Source organism: Gopherus evgoodei, chromosome 8 (assembly GCF_007399415.2).
Source record: "Gopherus evgoodei ecotype Sinaloan lineage chromosome 8, rGopEvg1_v1.p, whole genome shotgun sequence".
Taxonomy (NCBI): Eukaryota; Metazoa; Chordata; order Testudines; family Testudinidae; genus Gopherus; species Gopherus evgoodei.
Genome location: NC_044329.1, coordinates 30,523,456 through 30,545,675, shown reverse-complemented (window position 1 = coordinate 30,545,675; position 22,220 = coordinate 30,523,456). Strand labels below are relative to the sequence as shown.

The window sequence follows — 22,220 nt, the reverse complement described above, 5'->3', positions numbered from 1 at the left end:
TGTTGATTAATTGCAGTTAAGTCAAAAAATTAATCAGGATAAGAAAATTAATCGTGATTAATTGCAGTTTTATCACAATTTTAAACAATAGAATACCAGTTGAAATTTATTAAATATTTTGGATGTTTTTCCACATTTTCATATATATTGTATTCTGTGTTGTAACTGAAATCAAAGTGTATATTTTTTATTACAAATATTTGCACTGTAAAAATGAAGAAATAGTATTTTTCAATTCGCCTCATTCAAGTACTATAGTGCATCTATTTATCATGAAAGTGCAACTTACAAATGTAGGGTTTTTTTTTAAATAACTGCACTCAAAAACAAAACACTGTAAAACTTCAGAGCCTACAAGTCCACTCAATCCTACTTCTTGTTCAGTCAAGACTAACAAATTTGTTTACATTTACAGGAGATAATACTGCTCTCTTCTTATTTACAATGTCGCCAGAAACGAGAACAGGCATTTCAATGGCACTTTTGTAGCTGGCATTGCAAGACATTTGTGTGCCAGATATGCTAAACATTCATATATGTCCCTTCAAGCTTCAGCCACCCTTCCAGAGGACATGCTTTCATGCTGATGACTCTAATTAAAAAAAAAATGCATTAATTACATTTGTGACTGAACTCCTTGGGGGAGAATTGAATTGTATGCTCTGTTTTACGCACATTCTGTCATATATTTCATGTTATAGTAATCTCGGATGATGACCCTTTTTAAGAACACTTTAGCTGCAGATTTGACAAAATGCAAAGAAGGTACCAGTGTGAGATTTCTCAAGATAGCTCTCGACATAAGGTTTAAGAATCTGAAATGTCTTCCAGAATCTGAGAGGGATGAGGTGTGGAGCATGCTTTGAGAAGTCTTAAAAGAGCAACACTCTGATGAGGAAACTACAGAACCTGAACAATCAAAAAGGAAAATCAACCTTCTGCTGGTGGCATCTGACTCAGATAATGAAAACGAACAGATGTCAGTCCGCACTGCTTTGGATTGTTATCGAGCAGAACCCATCATCAGCATGGATGCATGTCCTGTGGAGTGGTGTTTGAAGCATGAAAGGACATGTGAATCTTTAGAGCTTCTAGCACATAAATATCTTGTGATGCCAGCTATAACAGTGCTGAGAACACCTGTTCTCACTTTCAGGTGACATTGTAAATAAGTGTGCAGTATTGTCTCCTGCAAACGTAAACAAACATTTGTCTGAGTGACTGACTGAACAAGGAGTAGGACTGAGTGGACTTACAGGCTTTAAAATTTTACACTGTTTTATTTTTAATGCAGTTTTTTTTGTACATAATTCTAATTTTGTAAGTTCAACTTTCACGATAAACAGATTTCACTACAGTACTTGTATTAGGTGAATTGAAAAATACTATTTCTTTTGTGATTTTACAATGCAGATACTTGTAATCAAAAATAAATATAAAATGAGCACTGTACACTTTGTATTCTTTTCCAAATCACATCAGCCACACCATCAGGGGCTCATTCACCTGCACATCTACCAATGTGATATATGCCATCATGTGCCAGCAATGCCCCTCTGCCATGTACATTGGCCAAACCGGACAGTCTCTATGCAAAAGAATAAATGGACACAAATCTGACATCAGGAATCTCCTACTGGTTTTTGAATGTTGTGAACACTTCAACCTCTTTGGCCATTCAGTAACAGATTTAAAGGTGGCAATTTTGTATCAGAAAAGCTTCAAAAACAGACTCCAAGGAGAAACTGCTGAACTTGAATTGATATGCAAACTAGATATTATCAATTTAGGCTTAAATAGAGACTGGCTGAGCCATTACACACATTGAATCTGTTTCCCCCATGTTAAGTATCTTGTCAAACTGTCTTAAATGGGCTATCCTGATTATCACTACAAAAGTTTTTTTTTCCTCCTGCTGACAGCAGTTCATCTTAATTAATTATCCTCTTAGAGTTGGTTGGGCAACTCCCACCTTTTCATATTCTCTGTGTATATATATATATATATATATATCTCCTCATTATATGTTCCATTCTGTGCGTCCGATGAAGTGGATTGTAGCCCACGAAAACTTATGCTCAAATAAATATGTTAGTCTAAGGTGCCACATTTACTCCTGTTCTTTCTACTAGCTACTGAGTACCCAATAATTTTAAGATGGATTCTTTAGTTGGACTGAATTTTAAACCATGTTATTCCCAACTTGAAAAGGCTGAAGTAAGTTAAACAAGGCCTCATTTCTCTTAAAATTAGGTTTCAGCTGAAATCTCAGTGACTGTCATGGCTCAGAATCCTAGGAGTTTAATCCTGGGTTGGAAGATTAAATGCTTTTCTTTCCCTGAGTGTAGAACTCAGTTCCTGGATGTCCACACCCTATCATGTAGAAACTCTCAATCTCCCTCAGAAAACATTGTCCATTGGGAGGTGAGGATGTGAGATGTCATGTAGTTAAGCATACAAACATTGTCTGTGGTTAACTGGATGTCTTCAAGGGTAGAATGTCTCTCTTTGAATAACTTCTAGTCTATTCTTCATCTTCCACTTGTACCTTGGTACATGAGCAAGTGTGATGGCATATACTAGATTAGCTGCAGTAGCTTTATCATGGCAGCATGTTCCAGAGAAGAAGCAAATTAATGAGGGGAGTTTTAGCCTTTAATTTTCCCTTTCCTTGTTGTGTTTGGAGCCTGCCCACTGTCCTCCCTGCTAATAAATTGTGATAACAGGCATTAAATTAAAGACAGCTTCTCTGGAAGCCAGAAGCATTCTGCCCTCGCTGTTGTAAAATAAGTAGCAGTTACATCTTGAAGAAAGGGATTGAGAACTGTGGCAGGGTGTGATCTGCTTAGTACTCCCTTATCTTAGCAAGAAAAAAAGAGATTGTTTCCAAATAACTAATATTTGCTCACTCATTCTTCCAACTAAAAGTCTCTATGTCCTCATGCAAGGGGCTGAGGATTCTACAGTAACACTATTAAAGATCTTCCATAAATTCTTTACAATGACTTACGTTATACTTCTGTTGTGGAAGAGGCTGTGGTAACTGCAGTGAAATTCAGTTCACCAAGTAAACAGCATTTTGCACAAATCTCCAAACTAGCCCATCTACTCTTACTAAAGCAAAGCTGACATTCTGAGCACATTTTCCACTTTCTTGTTAAAGATGGCGTTATGCTTTGTTACCGGATGTAAGGAGTTGGAAACTTTGACCTTATACTTATGCTCACAGCTGAAACGATGCAAGCAGCAAGTGTTGTCATTGCAAACACGTGCTACATTTTTTTAGGAAGACTAGTCTCTTCCAAGTGCAATGGGGAAGGCATGATTTAGTCCCATTGCTGGTCATTTATGTCTCTTTTAAACTTACTCTTGGCTTATTATAACCATATTGGAACAGCAGTTGATGGAGGTTCGACCTATATGCTACAAGTGTTCTGATTTTAGCTATATTCTTGGGGTATCATTCTATGAAAAAGGGAAGGTGCTGGGAATAGGGATGAACTGCCAACTTCTTTGGATGAATGCTTCCAGCATTCATTTGCGCTTCCAGCATTCATTTGCACTTCCAGACTCCCATCACAATTGGAAGTGAAATTGATGAACTATAAAGGATGGGACTATTCTTGTGATATTTGTGCAGGCAACAGAAATCTCAATACGGAGTATGTTCATGTAACTTAATTGAAGGTGTGAAGAGTATACTAGGCAGCAGACGCAGAGGACTAAACATATTAACTGGAGGTATATATAGAAGGGACCTCCTCAGAGAGATCTGGAAAAAGTATTTTCTGGTAAGTCTGTAGGAGTTGGAAAGAGATAAGGTGCTGGGATTTCTATTAGGATGGAGGTCTTAGATCATCCATGAGGCCAGTCTTTCAAATAAACCTCTAATAGGTTTCATACATATGAAGGTTCCCGTGACTGCTCATCATGATTTCTTCTGGCTCCACGGTGTTCATTGTGACAATGAAGAGACAAGACTTGGGTGCAGTAATTAAACAAGGGTTTCTTTATTTGGAAAACTGGACACACCCAGACTCTATAGATCTCTGAACTCCATTTGAGGTGCAGTACTGCCACATGTGGCCTGCCTAACTCCTGGCCTGGATTCAGCCATCAAGGAATTATTTGCCAATTACGAGAAGTTTGTTAGAGCTGTTGAACAATGTTGAACATGAGATACATGGGTTGTGGATTAGAGGAGGTTGTGGCTCCAATACTTTGTTGTCCTCCTATCTTTTTGGAGGGTGGGGATGGGGGGAAGATGTCTCCTTTCATTTGAAAAACTTGAGTTCTTGCAAAGGAGCCTCCTGCCCCTCTCAAGAAGCAACAGCAGGGTATAAATTCATGCATTAAGTTTTTTCTAGTGCCCACAGGCTACTGAATATCAGCAGCAAAATGACCGATCATCTTTTTTTATTTCATTTTTGTCCTCTGGGAAAGGCACAAACCACTGTGCCACTGGAGTTGTCTGGGGACTCAGGAAGTCAGCATTGCATTGGCTTGCATTCAGTTAATGTTGGGAATGTTAATTTCACAACCAAAAAGCTAACTACATACAACTGTTTATTTTAAAATAAGAGTGTAATTCCTACAGAAATGATACCTTGCCTTTCTCCCTACCATCTCACCATGAAGAGTTTTCTGCTTGCCACTGACGAGTGAGTTTTTTCAAGGCTTGATCCACTGTCATAGGGGACAATGACTGGTCTTAGATGTTGTGATGCAAGAACAGCAGTCCTAAGTTCTGGTGAGCACAGGAATTTAGACATTGAAAACAAATTAAAAGTTTTTATGAGTAAAGTACGATACATATATTTCAGTCTCTAGCAAAGGTAATATTTTCATGATATTTCCTGATCAGCTTTGCAGACTCAGGAGATTGAACAGTTTGGAATAATCATTTGAACTTCTGAGTGCTTATCTAAAACTAACCTCCAGGCCTTGTATGTTTTCATCATCATTACTGATAGTCAGCGGCAGCTCCAGGCACCAGCGCCCTGCCAGTGCCTGAGAGGGCAGGAGCCAGGCAGCCTTCGGCAGCTTGCCTGCGGGAGGTCTGCTGGTCCCGCGGATTTGGTGGCAATTTGGCGACGGGTAAGCTGAATCCGTGGGATCAGCGGACCTCCTGCAGGTGCGCCGCCGAAGGCTGCCCGACTGCCGTGCTTGGGGTAGCAAAAAAGCTAGAGCCACCCCTGCTGATAGTCCACCTAAACTTGTGTAGGAAAGACACTAGACTCAAGCCCCCAACAATAAAAAACTGAACTGTTTTGTAATGGAACCAGTTTCAATGCAAACTGTTCAGTGTAGCTGTACTGAAAGGGTTTAAGAACCAATGGTTTGCCCTGTATTCAAACGATCACTGTTTTAAGCAATTTCTCTTGGAATGACCTCTGAGTGCCAGTCTTGCAGTTCCTGAAACAGTCCTCTATCCAATGGGTTCTGAGAGATTTCACAAGGCCACTGGCAGACTAGGAGACACAAAGGCCTAGTCTACACTGAGGGGGAGCGTGGAGGGGGGGAATCAATCTAAGTTACGCAACTTCAGCTACGCAAATAACATTGCTGAAGTTGACGTACTTAGATCTACTCACCGTGGTGTCATCACTGTGGTGAGTCAACTGCTGCCACTCCCCCGTTGACTCCGCCTGCGCCTCTCGTGCTGGTAGAGTATAGGAGTCGACAGGAGAGCGTTCGCATCTAGATTAGACACGATAAATCGACCCCCGCTGGATCGATCGCTGACCCCTGAACTGGCAAGTAGTATAGACGTACCCAAAGTGAGGGCACAAGTTATGTTGTTTCTCCTTGTTCATGTCCACACAAGCAGTCACCCACTATAGACTGAACTGACTTGTATTCCAGTGTGTTCTTGGAATGCTTGCGTACCAGTTAAAGTGCTTTTGGATGTGGATCCAAGAGGGTTTTACAAGTCATGTTGGAGGTCTTAATCATGTCTTAAAACGCTAACATTCACTATTGTAAACAAGATTTAAGTGCTTTTGCAAAGGGGAGACTTTACATTGCAATTCCAGCTTTCAAAACAGTTTCACTTGTGAACCCTTTTCTTAGCAGTTGAATATGGGCAGTGAAAGTTATGCTTTTTATTCTTTTGTCATCTGTGCTCTTAAGCAAAGGCTTGTAAAGGAGGCTTATTTTCTTGCATGCCAAAGGTCCACAACAAATATGTAATATACAGCTAGCCATTCATTATATGAAGATTCAGAAAGAACTACCTGATAGTTTCTCTAACACATTTGATTCTTATTGGTCTTAAATAGTTATTCAAGATCTGCTTTAAGAATTCAGTAATATTTTGGTGCAATTCTGTGAAGCAAAAGATCAAATATTCTTTTTACTTGTGGTATCTAAGGCTTTTATTTTATGCTGACTTTATCGGCTGAAGTGGAGTCACCTAATAATGTTTCTCAGATAGTTGAAAGAGATTTAATAGTAGATATGTTGAATAATGGAAGAGCATTTTCCATCAGCTTGATGTGCTACAGTAATAAGTATATGTAGATAGATAAAAGATTTCAGTGCTGCTAAGCAAGATCTGTATCTTAACAATTTACATTGAGTTCCATAGTAGTACTTCTCATTTTAGTTTTCTCTCTAAAGGTATTTATTGCACCCCTAGTGTAAACATTGTGGCTTTCATGGATCTTTAACAGGTGTGCTAATCAGTATGCTGAGTTACCGTTCATTTTTAATAAGATTTTTTTTCAAGGAAAGCTTAGCATATCCTGGCTAGTAGGTTTATGGCCATATATAGCTAATTAGTCAAGCTTACCACCTGTGAAAATAAAACACTACTTAACATGAAGATGGCAGATCAGAGCTAACAGCGTGCTTCTTAGTAGAATCTCCTTGACTAGTTAGATGAAGAAAAATGAGATCTACTAAATATTAGATTCTTAAGCCTCACTTGAGAAGGAACTCAATATCACATTCTGACATTACAGTTTGAGAATCTACATCACAAAGTGTGCAATGAGCTATTGCTTGGAAGGACCCTGGATAGGCTTGGTTTAAAAAAAGAAAACAGTGGGATGTTTCACTCCTTCCCTTGCCACATGGGTTACTAAGGGCTTGTCTACATCAGAAAGTTGCAACTCCCTGTTTGCAGTGCTGGTCGTACTCCCGTTTTGTCTCGGGTGTAGAGGATCCAGCGCTGGTGATCCAGCGCTGGTAATCAAGTATAGACACTTACCAGCGCTTTTCTTGACCTCCGTGGAATAAGCAGGTATTCCAGCATCACCGAGGAAGCCTCTGGTAATCAAACTGGTCTCCTTCCCCAGTCTGCTCTCGCGTTCCCCGAACCCCGAGCAAGCAGGTCTCCTTCCCTGCGGTTTGCTGGGTGGTTCCGGGAACGCGAGAGTAAACCGCGGCGAAGCTGGTCTCCTCCCCCGGTTTGCTATCGCGTTCCCCGAACAAGCAGGTCTCCTTCCCTACGGTTTGCAGGGTGGTTCGGGGAATGCGAGAGCAAACCACGGCGAAGCTGGTCTCCTTCCCCGGTTTGCTCTCTCGTTCCCCGAACCCCGAGCAAGCAGGTCTCCTTCCCTGCGGTTTGCTGGGTGGTTCCGGGAACGCGAGAGCAAACCGCGGCGAAGCTGGTCTCCTTTCCCGGTTTGCTCTCGCGTTCCCGGAACCCCCGAGCAAGCAGGTCTCCTTCCCTGCGGTTTGCAGGGTGGTTCGGGGAACGCGAGAGCAAACCGCGGCGAAGCTGGTCTCCTTTCCCGGTTTGCTCTCTCGTTCCCCGAACCCCCGAGCAAGCAGGTCTCCTTCCCTGCGGTTTGCAGGGTGGTTCGGGGAACGCGAGAGCAAACTGCGGCGAAGCTGGTCTCCTTTCCCGGTTTGCTCTCTCGTTCCCCGAACCCCCGAGCAAGCAGGTCTCCTTCCCTGCGGTTTGCAGGGTGGTTTGGGGAACGCGAGAGCAAACCGCGGCGAAGCTGGTCTCACCCCCCTTGAAGCCGCCCAAAAGCGCTGCAGTGTGGCCACATCTAACACCACTTGCAGCGCTGGTTGCTGTAAGTGTGGCCACTCTGCAGCGCTGGCCCTATACAGCTGTACTAATACAGCTGTAACAACCAGCGCTGCAAAATTTTAGATGTAGACATGGCCTCAGTTGTGTTAAGAGACAAGGTGGATGACTCATCTTTAATTAATTTGGTTTATTAGCAAGGTAGGATAAGAGCTTTCTTGTAACAAGCAGGCAATACAAAATACCTTATAATTACATGCAGTAGAAAGGTTTTATTGGTAGGTGTTTGGGTTGGGTGCAATAATCATGAGTAAGTTTTATTCTGAGTATCCCAAACAAAGTCCAATATTTCTGGCCCTCACAAGAATGGAAGCGAGTGCTAAGAATCCATCCTTTACCATGGTATACAATTCCTGTTTCTAGCCCAGCATGGTTCTGATATATCAAAGCTGTGATACTTATATCTTGAAAAGCTGTTGCTGTCCCATGAGCCTGAATTACCCATCCTAGGTCTGAGGTACATGTAATTATGGAGGAATTCCACATATGGGAGGAAGAAGAAATATTTCTGAAGCAGGCTGATGTGCAGAAATGGAAGTTGGAATTTTCTCAGAGATTTGGGTGTTAATGAGTACCAGTGAAGGTGTATAATGGATTAGTATCTGAACTTTGTGATACATTTAACTGAGACAGTATATTCATTGGTGTCAATGTGTATTTAAAATTTGGCTAGATGCTGGGGCTAGCCTGCATAAGAACACTAAAAGAAAACTGCTTGGGGTATGCCTTAACAATGAGTCAGGCTTGAAATGGGCAATTTAAGATTCACAACATCATTCTCTAATTCCAGTGAGTTATAATGGGTTTCATTTGCATAAGGACAGTGTGACAAAGTTCCTCCTCTACCTGGTGGGTCCTGTGCTTATTGGCAGATTTGCTCACCTCAGTGATCTTCCCCACAGTCTCAGTCAACTCCTCCTGTGTCTGATCAGGAGTTGGGAGGTTTGGGGGGAACCCAGGCCCACCCTCTACTCCGGGTTCCAGCCCAGGGCCCTATCGATTGCAGCTGTCTATAGTGCCTCCTGTAACAGCTGCGTGATAGCTACAACTCCCTGGGCTACTTCCCCATGGCCTCCTCCAAACACCTTCTTTATCCTCACCACAAGACCTTCCTCCTGGTGTCTGATAACGCTTGTACTCCATAGTCCTCCAGCAGCACAGCCTTTCACTCTCAGCTCCTTGTGCCTCTTGCTCCCAGCTCCTCACACACACTTCCTCTCCTCTAGCTCCTTCCTACCTGACTGGAGTGAGCTCCCTTTTAAACCCAGGTTCCCTGATTAGCCTGCCTTGATTGGCTGCAGTTGTTCTAATCAGCCTGTCTGCCTTAATTGGTTCTAGCAAGTTCCTGATTATTCTAGTGCAGCCACTGCTCTGGTCACTCAGGGAACAGAAAACTACTCACCCAGTGACCAGTATATTTGCCTTCTGCAATTCTGCTGTACCCAACTGGCCTGGGTTTATCACAAAAGGAAAAGCCGACTGAGAAGAGAGATTCTGTTAGGTCAAAGAGGTAAGTCAATATTACCAATATAAAAGCAAACATGATCATATACAGTCTCATAATAATTCTTTGAATGAATAGTATATGAAATAGACCCATACATTTTGCTGTGCTCCAGATGTCACTGAAGAGTGATACTCTGTCTTTAGGAAGCTTATACAGTACTGAATATTTTCAATTAGTGTTTTAAGTTGCCAAAATAATTTAGCCATACTCATCTGAATGCCAAGAAAACCAATTTCAGATTTGGGAAGGAAGGAAGATGAAATGTTTTAAAAAGTAATGTAGAAACATTAGACTTGCAATTCTGAAGACTTAAGGGTAAATTAATCAGTATTATTGGTTAACTAGCCTTTTTCTTCCATTGCAACTTGCCTCCCAGATGGATTTTCATGTGCATTTTATTTTCTTAGAATATATCCTTTTCCCCTGAAGTCTTACTGCTGGGTCCACTATGCTACTGGCTCAGAAAGATTGGAGTAGACTCTGTTCTAAGCTCACTAATGTTTTTTTCTTGGTTGTTTTGAGAGGTTGTAGTTGAGACCAAGTACTTGGTGCTACTCTAGAGTATTATATTCATACTGTTTTGTGGCTAACAGAGTGAGAGATTAGAGATGATGTAGGCTTGTAGATAATTTATATTCGGTTTTCCTGCTAATAGCATTTTAATGAAGTAATAGCTGAGCATTTTACATCTAAAAAGGAAGCAGTCTAGCACAGTGGGGCTCTGACCTGGTCATTTATTTATTAATCATGCTTATTATGGTGATGCTCAAGGAACAACCAACAATGGGGCCCCATTGCACTAAGTGCTATGCACAGAGTTATAGACAGTCCTTGCCCAAAAGAGCTTAAAATCTCAATAGACCAGACAGACATAGTGTGAGGGAAGGGTTAAAACACAACAGCAGAGAGACAAGTGGGAGGGCAGCAAAAGTCAGTTAGCACCTGACTGATTTACCTTTTTGGGAGCGGTTTAATTGGAGGAGTTCAGTAAATGGAAACAACAGTGAAGGGAGGAGGAACATTGAAAGGAAGAGGGTGAGAGATGGGGCAGGTGTGGAATGAAGCCAAGGTGCAGAGACAGCCATGGTGGGGAGGGTTGGAGCAAACATCCAATTAGACAAGGCAGAGAAAGTTCAGTCAACGCTATAGACATGGCTCTCTGAAGGTTTTGGCTGCTTTTTCAGCTGCTCCAAACCGCTGGAGTCTCTGGCTGTTTGCCCATTGCAAGTTTTTCCCAACATCACATGGCAGTGGTAAGGGGAGGCAAAATCTGCCCCCCGAGAGAGGGGTGTCTTCACTACACAGTTCTGGGCCTGGGGGTTCCTGAGGCAGGGACAGCACAATCTTGGCCCTATTTTACGCTGTCCCCCACAGTGCAGCAGTCCCTCCTTTGGTTATTTGTGCATCAGTCTCTGGCCTCTACGCAGTTAAAATAATAAATATCTACATATACTCTTCTCTGTATAAATGCCAATCTCTCATGAGTATAGAAAATCAGAAGCTAGTGCTCTTACGCTGTTACATGGGCACTAAACCTACCATGACATCACTGTAAAAATATCAAAACAAAAAGTAATCAAACCACTTTGTTTACCAGTAAAAGGCTGCATCTCTCCTCATGAAGTATTGCCATAGCTAAGATCAGCAGAGACACTCAGGTTGATGCTTCTTTCATATGAATGAGAGAAAGTTGCTGGCAAGGCATACTCTGTGATCTTCAAAATCATTACCTCAAGGCAGTCCTCTAGAGCCCACGTTATCCTTTGCAAACATGTGTATGTACTTGGGGCACCTAACCTCTCCTGACACTTATGTTGCTGTGGCACCCTCTATTTTTAGTACGCTAGCTTGGTTAGAGCTAGCATGAGTATGTCTCCCCAAGCTGGGAGTCACACCTCCAGCTGTAAGTGCAGACATCCCCTTACTGAAGGCTGTCAAGGAAGCTGTGGACAGAGATGAATATATTTATGTGCAGAGATGAATATATTTATGTGAATATATTACGTCTGTTCATGTTGTAATCCTTAATTTGAGGGTTAGGCTCCCAGAAAACTGGGTGGACACCTCTAGATGTATATTTAAAATTTGAAGAACCAGGGAACCTTGGAAAATAAAGTTAGTAAAGACCTTTTGGGTGAAGACGTCCCCACATGCAGCAGGTATCTCCCTCACTGCCATTTTCCACTCACCATCAGGGTTTTTAGGGGAATGTTACATAAACATTTAAATTCAAAGGAACACACAGGTTCTTAAAGATTGCAAATTAGATGACAAAGATTGCAATTAGAACACCGATAGAACAGATGGGCTCTATGCTTGATAGAAAGATCATTTTAGGAAATCTGTCTTTGATCATTTCTAATGCAGGAAGTCAAGCCCTTTGAGATTAATTGATCTCTCAAAAGCAATGTTTTTAATAATGCAACTGAATACTTTTTTGTTATGGAGAGCAGCTCTTATTGGTCCTGGTTTTGACATTAAATTAATTTTTCATGAGTTTACAATGCTTTAGGCTACTGTGAAGCCTCTTCTAGATTCTGAGGATTCACCCAGAAGGGTGAATGGTGTTAAGCACTTCCATAATCAGAAAGATAATTTAAGTGTCCCCCCCTTCCCCATTTTATGCAGTGGTTTTCTCTTGAAGGTGCAGTTTTAATACAGCTGGGAATATTCCAAAGATTCTTATAAAAATGGCACGTTCCACTTTTACGTAATGCAATCATTCCACACTTTTCCTTTTTCAGTCATTGATTTGGGTGAAAAAACAAGAATGCTTAAATTACATCCTACAAAGAGATTTTATGCAACAACACAAGACAAATGGAAATACTAGAGTAGGAAAAGAATGTGGCAAACAGAGCAAACTTTGTAGATAATGGTTCTATAAAACAGCTGCACTCTGTTCTACCACAGTGGTTAACAGCTACTGATGTGTTCCCCTGCTCATATTGGAGGCTTATGTGATTGTTGTATTAAGCTGCAGCTCCCTTATTAATGTGTATCTATGTGGGGACCCAGTATACCACTCCTGGCCATATTCAGAAGTGCTGCAATGGAGTGTGGGCTGCTCCAACCCCCAGTTTTGAAGTTAGACTGGATTGCACTACAGCTTCACTGCAAATTTGCACACAACTATCTGAATGGGATTGGCCATGCTCTGGCTTGTATGTAGGCAGTCTGTCTCTGGCACACTGTTACTGTGGTCTGAAAAGGCTAGAAGTTTCTGTTGTATGTCCATAAAGCAATTAATCGCTTTTAAGATAAATGTGCAGATAGATAGAGATATATTGCTGCAAATGTAAGGAAAATAACTGGAGACTGCAGAAATCAGGGGCTTATGAAGGGAAAAAGTGTCAGGGGAGGAAATGCTTGACAGCTTTAACAGATACTGGGGTTAGAGACAGACAGTGAGGAGGAGGGAACAATGAAGACAGGATGGATGAAGCTCTTAAGTACCATGATTAATTTTTTGGAGTGGGAAGTTCATAGAGAACAAGTGGGGAATGGGGAAAAGTGTCTAGCCTGCTTTATGTTCTGCACAGGATTTTTGTGATTGCAGGCCAATCATAAAATAAATTGACTGACTAAATTACAGCCAGCCTCTTTCCCCCCGAAACTCAAAGAAACCTTTTTATGGAATAATTGTGTTGCTTCATTCTTCTGTGACCAGAACAGGTATCCTTATGGAGGATTCTGCAGGGACTGGAAAATGTAGTAGTCATAAAAATACCAGATGGAATCCAAGCCTCAAGGGAGATTTCTGATCTTTCTCTAATGATCAGTAAAAGCTGAGCTCAGGCAATCACTGCCTGAGTGTAAGAGAACCTCTCTCATATCAGTGAGATTGTCATTGCTCCGACCACTGACATGGAACCATCATTGGAGTTAGTATGGTTGTGCACTCCTCATCTTTCGTCCACAAAATAATCCTTGCCCACCAAGCACCCTTTTAGCCACAAAATTGAAATGTATGTGGAGGAAAGTGACAGGGCCATCAGGGAGGCTTGGAGGGCTGAATCCTTACCTCCAGGAACAGGGGTGGTGGAAATAAAGCTATCAGGCAATGGGCTGGACCACTGGGCAGGATGGTAGAGGATATAAATTATGTTGAGTGGCTGAGTAGCAGAAGTAAAGCATATGTTAAAGATAGAAAATGTGGGAGAGGGGCAAGTGTGATTGACCTTTTCAGCCATCTGAGGACAGTTGTTAGATTTTAAGAAAGGACATTACCACTTCCCTGGATATCTGTGCACAGTGAGGGATTTGCATTTGGGTACCCTCTGCCACCCCTTCTACCCTGCTCAGATAGTTCGTGTTCTTGCTGTGTGGTCCACACATAGTACAGACCTGAAAGCACAGAGCCTGATGTCATGGTGTCAGTAGTCAAAAGCTATCATGTAACCTTACAATCAAGCTTGATAAAGACAGAGCATAGAGCGCTGTTCCAGAAGCTGAGGAAGAACCAGATTGTGACTGATAGCCATAGTATGGACCTTGCTTTTCCCTCGCTCTGTGGGGGAAGTAAGCTGGGCCAGTCCTTTTTTTGGTTCAGCTTACTTCTCTCTTTGCACTGACTCAACTGCACCGTTCGACAGGTTGAAGCTAAGACTCTGCCCATCTACATGGGATGGGAATAACAATCTTGTGGAGATGGCTCCCCTTTCTTGTGTATGATCTCACTGGCCTGCCCAAAGGGGCTTTAGAAGCATTTTAAATGATCCCTTGCTCCCCTGCAGGGATGCATGCAGCAAAGTTAACGATGGAGCTTGGCATGAGGTGGCATGGCTGCAAATCATAACAGACAATGCCTGCATCATAGCCTACTAGCTACAGTTGGTTAGTAAACAAATTTAAAAAGAATCAGTATGGAAAATTCAACAATTTCAAAAGTTTTCAACAATTTCATAATGTTCTGATTAGCAGTTTTCTTAACCATTAATTGATCAGTAAATTTGCCTTTGAAAATGAAGCAAAGCTAGTGGGAAGCAATTTAATTTCTTTTAAAACATATATTTGTATTCCTGTTAAAAGTTGTGCTTTAATAAGAAGTTCCTGAGTTTGAGCGATGGCCATAATAATTTTTGCACAAGAACTTTCTGTTCCTTCATTAAGGGATAATTGATTGAGGTCAGAAGTTTTGGAGGGTCAGTTTTTTAATCCAGCACCTTCATGTGATGCTCAATACATCAATAAGACACTCTCCCATAGGAGAGGTGGAGAAGTAATTGAGATGCTGTACCAGCTGGAATCCAGATGAAGAATGCATTTGGAAGCTTAATCACAATCCTGTTCTACACTAAATATTCATCTGCTTGTCTCCCAAAGTGTGCAGGAAATGAAGTTGTCAGGGGAGAGGGGGGGATTTTGCATAGTGAGGAAATATACACCTACAATGTTAGACTGAATATGCAAGAGAGATCAAACAGCGTTGCAGCTGCTTGTTTATTTCTAGTTTTGTTTCTCCAGCAATTTTCTAAATATTTATATGCTGTTGATCATCTCTATAGCTTGTAAAATGAAGTGTTCTTGAAGGCTTGGGTGGCTGAGCTTTGGGATAAAAGAGTAACATTCTTATTTAGATAAGCTAGTGCTTTATTGAACTAGCATACAGAGATTTTGGAGGTGTAAACAAAGTTTGGCTTTTCTAAACTGAACTGACAGGCCATGATTTTTGCAGTGCAATGCAAACTGTAAATTAATATAAACACAGTGTGCGCTTACCAAGAGATACGTTACATGTTTTTGCAGGGGAAACTGTGGGTATTGGGCATCTCTGAAAATCAGGCCCACGATTTGTCAAGTTGAGTGCCCAGAAGCTGACAATCAGTGTCCACTTCTGAAACTGTTTACTTTAACCCCAAACGGGGATACTTGACTAATCTGCAAGCATACTGAATGAACTGTAATATGATTTGATGATTGTATGTATGTGGTTTTATTTCAAGGTATTGTTTTATTAACGTAAAATAATCTGGATACATGAGGTCGGCTTTCTTATTCCTCACTTAACAATGGTATGGGCATATAAGATGCCATCCATGGAGTTGTAATGTTCTCTTCAAAAGGGTGATCGCTGATATACCTTGCATCTCTGGAGACACCTATGAGATCTCTTTAAAGGTATGCTTTAATATTATGTACATTTTGAAGAGCTGAGTTTAATATAATTCCTGGAAAATGTTGTTTATAGTAAATCATATTAAAATCAGTAGCCATGTTAGAAAACTTGGTTTTGTGACATACACAAGGTAAGGCTGGGTGTTTTATTTTGTTTTGTTTTGGTTATTTTGCAATGCCAGGTTCAGAAACAAAAGGTCCAGACTCCTGCTCTAAGTACTAGATGAACTTGCCTCAAATCCTTGTTAATGTGAATGAGGGCATAGATCCTCAGCTGGAATTAATTGTCATAGCTTCACTGAAGTCAATGGAGTGATGTCAGTTTTCACCACTGGAGGAGCTGTTTCAGGGTGTGCAAACGTATTTCCTTTCCAAGTGATGCTGTTTTAGTAAATTGGCATGATGGAAGAATTTTATTTTTAGCTCTTCTAATTAACCATGATCTGATGGAGCAGTTTTGTTAACACAATTATAAAATATATGTACTCAATATCAATACAGTGTACAATATGAATCACATACTGTGCTTAAGGTTACTATTTCTGACTGCTTTCCACTCTTATTTCATAGGAGGGTTGATTTGTAGTGTGTTTTGCCTTCTGTTTGGCACATATCTGATTGCAATAAAAAGTGTTTTATTCTCAGTACAAAGCTTCAAGTCTGTGCTTATTTTTCTTGAACAATTTCACCCATTCCTAATTAATATATTGTGCATCCAATATGTGGAGGCTCATAACTTCTCTAATTTTGTGATGTTTTTAATGAGAATAGCAAAAGACACATCTCTGGTACCAGGGCAACCACCCTGTCAAATATTAAGACATTGCTTCAAAACATAGAGACATTAGAACGTCTAAACAAAAGGGTAATGGGAAATTTTTTGACATGAGCAAAATGGTATTTTCCTTTAACCCCATTTTTGGAAATGGCTGAACTATCTTTACAGAAAACTTAAAAATAGAAGTTTTAGTTTGAAGCAGATAGCCAGCATAGAGAATCTCAGCCCCCATGGTTACATTTTGGCAAAGTTATCAGCAACTGAAAACAGAAATATTGGGCAAACCGTAACTATATGTATTGCTACCAGCTCCACCTATAATTGATAAATGGCATAAACCCCTTGTTTCCTAGTAAGAACAACACCTTAAATTCTGAATGTGATATCTTAAAATGGCATGTCAGGAGTGGGTTTAAATTTTCAAGGGTTGCAATGGATCTTCGACCCCACTTCTCCTGGGCTGATTGATCATCACCTTTCCTGAGCCTGCCTTTTCTCTGTTGATACATTGTTACATCTCTTTGCTAGTTGGTGCAGCATGGCTCATATACTGCAGCTACATCTTGGCAGTCTTGTGTTCCGAATTACTTCACTCTTTTCTCTTACCTTCCTGGTGCCTCTACACACCTGCTCACTGTTCTCAGGCCTGACAGATGACATTCCTCTCCTTTCAGCATGCAGTCTCCCCGTTGCCATGACATCCCACTTCCTCATTCCACTTTTTTTTTTAATTTGGAAATGAAGGGGTTAATTTGTCAGTAGCTCAGTACTTTACCTAGGCTCCGATAAAGTAAATCACTTGATCAATCATGTGAGTAGCCCGCTTGACTTGAATGGGGCTACTCTTCTGCTTGGTTCAGCAAAACATGAAAGTTTTTGCTGGATCAGGATTTAAACCCCGCCATATTTCCTGTTAGCATGAAACCCAGTATTTGTAATGAAGGGATTCTAAGTGTGGAAAATTGACAGTAGTAGTAAATCTAGCTGTGGTAATGTCATGATGTGGTTTGTTGTTTCTAAGTATTTCAGTAATCAAAATAGCTCACAATTATAAAAAGACAAAAGATCTGGGTTTGTGTTTTCACAATACTGCTATATTATCCATAAAATTAAAACTACACCCACAATTTTATAATTTGCTTTGAATTGAAACAGTGCACTAGTGTATGACGTCTTATTCATTCCCATTTCAGGATGTTATATTCTTTATATTAGTTCAGTTTCACAATGTTTTGGAAATTATTGCTTAAAATTATTGCAACTTACATTTCTATATGTGTTTCCTGATGGGAAAAGCGAAGAGGTAAAGCTTTGTAGTGAAAGCAGTGTGCATGTGAGCAGAGACTGGCATGTTGCTATTAAGATTAATAGAGCTATTCAGAATTGTGAGTATCTTGGCTTTGATCAGACACTTGGCAAAAAAAACAGACAACTTTTTTCCAGTGGATTTGGTATGTTGCATTATAAAAAAGTAGAGATGATATCAAACCATGATGCCAGATCTGACATTTGGAAAAGTTCTGATCTGGAGCCACATCCAAGGTTTGTGGCTTAGGTCCATTCCATTTGCACATAGTTTGTGGTGTAAATATGAAAAAAAACTAAACAGTTTCCATATTAAATACCATTTTAGTAGTACCAGTCTTTTGTGCCTGTCACTGTTCTGTGCATTTGGCACACAAATATTTTTACTAGAGTCTTGCCACATCAATTTTTGTCATAAAGTTCCTGGTCTAACACACCATTTGTACACAGGTGGATTCCGCTGACTCAAATGGAGGTCGTCCAAATATATTTAGTGTTGGATCACGATGTTTCCTATTAATAAAATCAGTTTACTCAATAGAAATGTGTAAAAAAAATTGATATATAAAATATGCCAGATTGAAAACACCATCTATTACTAAGGTTGTCCAGCATTTTCCATTATAAGGCCCTGTTTTAGTTGCCTATGATGCTGCCAAACTGTAGCTGGGCTGAAATATTCCATGCTGGGTGTCTGCCTCAAGCAGGATTTTCTACAAAATTGCGGGCAAAACAATTTAGCTGTCTTCTGAGAATGAGGCTGGAAAAAAATATATTGTTTTCACATGGTTAAAAATTCTGTCAACCTTTACCTTGAAAAGCTGTAGTGTCCCCTTGCTTTGGGGGAGGGACTTGAAATTTAGCAGGGGATTGGCCTTAGTGTGAGGGATTTGCATTCTGCCATAACCATGAATATCTGCCCAAATTTGGCCAAATTATAAGCCTTTCAAAAATTGCATTTTTCATGTGTTCAGTAGAGATGCAGCTTTTAGCAGCTAAATTTCTGAAAGATTCTATGCACACTGGGCATGCTCCAGCTCAGCGCTGAACAGAACTTCCCAGCAATCGCCACTTTGAACTGCTGCACCTGCGGGCTGTGCTAGGTCGTGACACCTGAACTGAGATCAATGAACCTGTCTTTCCTATGCTCTCAATGGAACTGGTGTCCAAAGAGCACAGAGGAGAAAGTGGCCTTACTTAAATGCAGTGGGAACAAGAGCTGGACTGTGGGAAGGGAAGGGGAGAGTAGACTAGTACAAGTACAGTGCAGTGGGAGACAGGTAATAAAGGCTGTTGGAGAAGGAAACTGGACTGGGAGTTGGTGTGAGGGGCAGACTGAGACTGGCTGGTCTAGGAGCCTGGGACTCAGAGCAGGGAAGGGAAACGAGGGTGGGACTGGGAGCCAGTAGGTGGGGAAGACTGAGATTGGATGGCATGCTGGGAGAAGCCTGGAATTGGCAAAGGGATTAGGACTGTGAACCAGTAATGTAGTGAGGGAAGGAGTAATAGGGAGAGGCACAACAGATCTGATGATTTGGGCAGGGGGAGCTGAGACTGACTGGCAGACACTGGGATGAAGAGCAGGCGGTGGTGAAGGAAAAATGAGATGTCCCAGGAGGGAGATTGGGACTTGGAATGAACGGTGATGGGGAACATGGGCAGTGTATGGGTGAGGAATGACGGAGCTGAGGGAGAGACACAAGGAGCCAGGAATGGAAGATGGAACTGGGAATGGCTGGATAAGGAGATTGCGACAGGGTGAGAGAGATGGAGATGGAGACAGGAAGACTGGAGGGGTGAGAGAGGGATTTGCTCAGCATGGAGACTTGGAAGAGGATGAAAAGCAGGGCCGACTTTATGAACTGCGGGGCCCAATTCAAATACTTGGCGGCGGTCCGGGTCTTCGGCCGCACTTTGGTGGCGGGGGATCCGCTCCGGGTCTTATGCGGCACCAAAGGACCCCCTTCCGCCAAAGACCTAAAAAAATAAATGCCGCCAAATAAAAAAATTAAAAAGGCACCTAAGGCGCGGGACCCTGTTAGGCACTGGGCTCTCTTAGGCGCGGGGCCCAATTCCAGGGAATTGGGGGAATCAGCCTAAAGCTGGCCCTAATGAGAAGTTTGCCCACCCCTCACATAAGGGATGAGAAGTCTGAGAATGGAGAATGGGACTGCGGTGAAGTATCGTGGTGGGGAGCAGACCAGGACTGGGACAGCGGTTTGTTGGAGTGGAAGTGGCAGAAAGGGTCAAGAGTGAGGGAAATGAGCAGACCAGTCTGTGTCCGCTACATCACATTCCCCTCCAGAGCCCAGAATAGATCCCACATTTCCTGAGGCTCACCATTCCTTTGCTGTCAGCAAATATCCATGAAGCCCACTGGCCACATGTCCCATACCCCATTAGTGAGGTTCCACATAGAGTAGGGGTGGGCAAATGTTTTTGATCCGAGATCCACATTTGGGTGGGGAAATTGCATGTAGGGCCATGAATGTAGGGCTGGGGTAGGTGGTTGGGGTGCAGGGAGGGGTGCAGGGTGCAGGAGGGTGCTCAGGACAGGGGATTGGGGTGCAGGGTCCGGCAGGGTGCTCAGGGCAGGGGGTTGGGGTGCAGGAGGTGTGCAGGGTGCAGCAGGGGGTTAAGGTGCAGGAGGGGTGAGATAGAGGGTTAGGGTTTGGGGTGCAGGAGAGGTTCGGAGTGCTGGCTCCTGCCCAGCACCACTTACCTTGAGTGGCTCCGGGGTGGCAGTGGCACACAGCGGGGATAAGGCAGGCTACCTGCCTGCCCTGGCCTCGCGCTGCTCCCAGAAGCAGCCGGCACCACGTCCCTGCGGCGATGAGGAAGGGCAGAGGGTTCTGCACACTGCCCTTGCCTGCAGGTACCTCCCCCGAAGCTCCCATTAGCCATGGTTCCCCATTCCAAGCCAATGAGAGCTGCAGGGGGCAGTGCCTGCAGGCGAGGGCAACACACGGAGCCCTCTAGCCTGCGCCACCCTTCCCACTCGGGGCCACAGGGGCATGGAGCTGGCTGCTTTCAGGAGGAGCGTGGGGCCAGGGAAGGCAGGGAGCCTGCCTTAGCCCCGCGGTGCCAGGGGGGTGCAATCCACAGGCCAGATCCAAAGCCCTGATGGGCCGGATGCGACCCACGGGCAGTAGTTTGCCCACCTCTCACATAGTGGATGATAAACCACTATGGCTGTCAGTTACTCTGTTAGATCAAGTGGGAGAGGTCTGTGCAGTGGATTTAAAGTTTCCACCCCCGGTGATGGTCCCTGTGGGCATCAGTATGAAGCCACATGATGGAATTTCTGTTTTTTCTCAATTGGATTTTTAAAAAAAAACTAAGAAATCACACACACACAAAAGTTACATTAAAATAGCAGTATTAGGTTGCACTCAAAAATTGGGAAATGCCAGAATTATATCCCCCTGTGCAACCTTAATTCAATCCCCTTGCACATATGTATTGTAATAAAGCATTTAGTTACATGATCACGTGCTGTATTTCCACAAGACTTCTGCCATGTCTGTCATACAGCTGAGGTCCACTAACGGCACTGCAGATGTTTCTCAACCTAGGAGTCAGCTGCATGGACAGACCTCCAGAACGGAAGGCCTTCATGGAGACATGGGGTTACTATCTCCTCCTTTTCTCTGGTCTCCACATCCAAACCAAAGTTTCCTAAGGCCTCTCCTGTACTGCCACTGTGCTGGCATTGATGCCTTATACCTTGTTTAGTAAAGGCGGCTGCAGGGGTTGCCCCAGCTCTTACACTCCAGAAGTGGGTATCTTCTCGGGTGTGCTGGACCTGCTGTACTCCTGCCATATACACAGCCCTTTGCTGGAGCAGTAGGGTTTGGAGTTAACATACCATTGAGATGCATGGGGGCAGTTCATGCATCTCAGAACTATTATTTCAGGTTGTCTACAGACTCAGACAGAAAGATATTGCTGCATTGGTCACTTTTTAGGAATTTCTTCAACCAAAAAGGCTAAGAACTTTTTAAAATGAGTTTGATGTAATTGCATGACTCCAGGATTGTTGGGATCCTAGATATGGATCTGTAATACATATACTTTACACCAGCCCTGTTAAAATTACTGCTACTAATAATACTCCCACAGCGTTTTTTTGGAGAGTAAGGTTGTTAAGCAGAGTGTCCTGGAGAAATTCTTGCTCCAGTCCTCAGTGGCTCTGGCTGGCTTGAATGTTTTGCTCATGAAAATATGCAAACATAGTTCTGTACAGCTATAATAATGAATAAACAAACACAAAATGTAGCAGCTGCACTTTTGTAATTAGTTTTATTATAAACATGCCTGATGCTTTGTTGCAGTTACAGACTCAGTATAAAGGTTCACTTTCCCCGCTTTGTTTACTGACATCTTAGTATACAGTGTTTAGTGTAGTTGCCCAAATGCCTTTGAATACTGCATGCCAGGGTCATCTAGTAGTACAATAAATACGCCAT

At 42.4% G+C, this 22,220-nt stretch overlaps 1 protein-coding gene and 1 long non-coding RNA gene across 2 annotated transcripts in view; both read left to right on the top strand.

The window, feature by feature from the left end:
• SLIT3 (slit guidance ligand 3) overlaps nucleotides 1-22,220 on the top strand; it is an 811,508-nt gene that overhangs the window by 224,683 nt on the left and 564,605 nt on the right. The window lies entirely within an intron of this gene.
• LOC115656353 lies at nucleotides 176-22,215 on the top strand. Its single transcript, XR_004001641.1, has 3 exons — nucleotides 176-298; nucleotides 12,424-12,429; nucleotides 22,204-22,215. It is a non-coding gene; the product is annotated as an uncharacterized LOC115656353 (long non-coding RNA).